This window comes from Danio aesculapii, chromosome 2 (genome assembly GCF_903798145.1).
Source record: "Danio aesculapii chromosome 2, fDanAes4.1, whole genome shotgun sequence".
In the NCBI taxonomy this organism is placed as follows: Eukaryota; Metazoa; Chordata; class Actinopteri; order Cypriniformes; family Danionidae; genus Danio; species Danio aesculapii.
The window spans coordinates 54,251,124-54,254,634 of record NC_079436.1 but is presented as its reverse complement, the minus strand read 5'-3'; positions in this window follow the sequence as shown (position 1 = coordinate 54,254,634).

The following is a 3,511-nucleotide window of genomic DNA, read 5'->3' as shown; positions in this document are numbered from 1 at the left end:
CTATCTACGAATGGATTGTAGTGCAAAACACGATGGATAACAATAAAATCTCACCTCAAAACAAATAAAAAAAATGTAACACTGGCAGAAGGTAAGGCTTAAAGATATGATCAGTCTGACGACCCAACCACACTAACAAACAGCCGACTGAAAAAAAATGAATCGAACTTGCACATCCACTTCACTTTTAATGCCAAATCAATTTGCAAAAGAGCTTTGCGATTTAAGATTGGGACTGAAATTCTAAGAGGAAGATTTACTAAAACTTAAATCCTTAAAGAGACATGAAAGAAAGGCGATCGACATAAATGAAAGATGTAAGCTGGGAAAAAAAGTAGTTGCTGCCTTAAATTTTTTAATTTGATTCAAATTAACTTTACAAATCATTAGCTATGTTTCCATTAGGGCTGCACAATTTATCGTTTCAGCATCGACCGTATCCGCATGTTAAGTCGTTACGTATGAAATACTGTTTCTGGGTTCAAGCCAGTACTCGTGAATTGAGAAAATATTCATTTATGATCACATTTAAGTTATATCGCATATTAAAGTGAATTTTACATGCAATCATGGAGTACACAACAGCCTCTGGACTTGCTGCATGACAGACACTAATATTTGAACAATTTATAAAAAATGAATCACTTTCTGGCCATTGGATAATAGGCATGGACACTGTATGTATATGTATATATATATATATATATATGTGTGTATATATGTATATATATATATATATATATATATATATATATATATATATATATATATATATATATATATATATATATATATATATATATATATATATATATATATATATATATATATATATATATATATATCGATGGTATTTTTTGAAAGTATTACAGTGCTTTGTAAGCGTTTCTTATTAACATTTGTTGAGTCTCCCCATACAGTTTGATAGAGCGGTTGGACCTGGAAACCGGAACACTTAACAAGTGGGTAGTCACATTGCAAGATGTGCAATGTTGAGTCTGAATTAATAGCGGACCAGGAGCTACAGAATCATATTTAATTACCGTTTTAAATAAAATGTATACGATTTATGCAAAAAAAAAAAACAAACAAAAAAAAACAATCTTGTTTCTTTTGTCAGGTTTCTAGCTAAAATATCTACATTTCAAAGCAAAAACAAGATCATTTTGTGTGTTTTAAGGAAAAGCTGAAAAATTGATTAAGAATTTTTTGATGTTTAGACTAGAAACGAGACAAAGCGAACTAAGAAAATCTGTTTTTCTCCATAGAAAACCATTAAATAGAGCTATTCTCGTCAAACTGTATTTATATCGCAATATTTATCGCAGAAAAATATATTTTTTGTATATATATGTATATGTAAATATAGCAGATTTTTCCAATATTTGGCAGCCCTAGTTTTCATCTGTGCATTTTGGAATATCACTGCCTAATGGAAATGCTGATTTATTTGTATTTTTTTTTTACTTATTTAACCAGGAAAATCCCATTGAGATACAATATTTCCTTTACCAGGGAGTCCTGGTGATGTGCATCAAATTTGAAAAGGTTTGAAATTGTGCCTAAAACTTACATGCACGACTGCAGAATAAGGAAAAATGCGCATAAATCAGTCTGATCTCTTGAGGAAACTCAACTATTTTACGTTCTGTCTGTTTAGTGGCTAATTTAAGCAAAATCATTCAAGCTCAGTCATACAAAATTTTTTTTTTAAGGAGGTGTGGCATCAAACCCCACCCTTAAACTCAACCATTATTAGGAGATGAACAAATCCTACTAAAATGTACAAATGAGCTCATACAAATTAGACACTAAATCAAAAAGCTATGAACTGTCGTGAGATAGCAATAAAATAATCTATGAAGGAAACACATTTATGGAAAAAATTCCAGGATACACTTCATGTGGTTTTACTTTAACAGATAATGTGATGATAAAAAAAGAACAAACCAACTTTTCCAGCAGATTGTAAAACATCTGAAATGTTGTTTTGCTCAGGGTAAAATGCCTCAGCTAAAGTCTGTAATCACAGTGGTTCAGTTTTATTATTATTCTATCATTATGACCTCCAGAACTGTCTTGAGCATCTGTTTGTGCTCCCAAAGAGTGTCTCATGTCTTCGAAAGCACCGCATTGCGTTTCATTTTGTTTTGTTTTCATCTTCTGAGGCGCAAATCATTTATTAAAAAAGAAACACTGCTGAAAAAGTGTTGCATGCAAAACTGTTGTAAACAATTTATTTGTGTTGAATTTAAACAAACAAATTAAACTGAGCAACGTTCAACTTAATTTGTTTGTTTAAATTCAGCCCAAATAAATTGTTTACAACCACTTAACGTTAAAAAAATTGAGTAAATCCAAGGAATCATCTTTGAATCAGTTTTTTTCAGTGTACTGCTACATTTTTCTGTTTAATATTTGCCACCAGTTTATCAGGAAGTGACTATTTTGTTCTCTTTGACTTGTTGTATGGCAATGCTGCTTCATGCGATATTATAGTTTTGTAAGTCTAACTTGCATCTTTGGATGGAAACATAACATTAAATTAAACAGACTTAAAACCAAGTTAAATCTCATTATTTATCTCATTGTTATTTTAACTTTAAAACTAGCTAACTACATTTAAACTTAGTTTTTTAAAGTTATAATTTAATGTTTTAAAATGACATTTAATTTAAGTAGGTTCAACTTAAAAATGCAAGGCAGCAACTAATATTTTATACAGCATATACACAATTGAAGACAAAATTATTAGCCCTCCTGTGAAAAATTTATAATATTTCAAACATTTTCCAAGTGCTGTGTAATGGAAAGGAGCACATTTTCCAACATGTTAACAAATTTATAATAACTGCTTTCTTGCCATTTAAAGGCATATGTTAAATAGGCAAGTTGGGATAATTAAGCAAGTCATTGGACAACAGTAAATATATATATATTTATTTTCATTCATTCTCCTTCGGCTAAGCCTCTATTTCAGAATGAACTGCCAAATATTTCCAGCACTTGTTTAATGCAGCAGATGCTCTTCCAGCTGCAACCCAGTACTGGGAAACACCCATACACTCTCACATTCACACACAACTCTTCAATTGACCTATAGCGCATGTGTTTGAATAGTGGGGGAAACCGGAGCACCCGCAGGAAACCCACACCAACATGCAAACTCCACAGGGAAACACCAACTGGCCGAGCCGGGACTTGAACCAGCGACCATCTTGCTGTGAGGTGACCATGGTACCGTAAACTGCTTTCATTCAAGCCAAAAAAAAAAAAGAAATGATCCTTTATCCTTTTCTTGCTCTATTTAACATCACTTTGGGAAATATTAGAGAAATAATTCAAATCTCACAGGAGAGCAAATAATTTTGCATTCAGCTGTAAATATTGATTAATGTGTTTGCGGTGTGAATGCAGTGCTATCTGACAGGAAAAGCACCTTTCAGACCAGTGCAGTCCTGTTTTCCATTAATGAGGTAGTGAAGGGACCATCAAATAATAAATGCGTGCG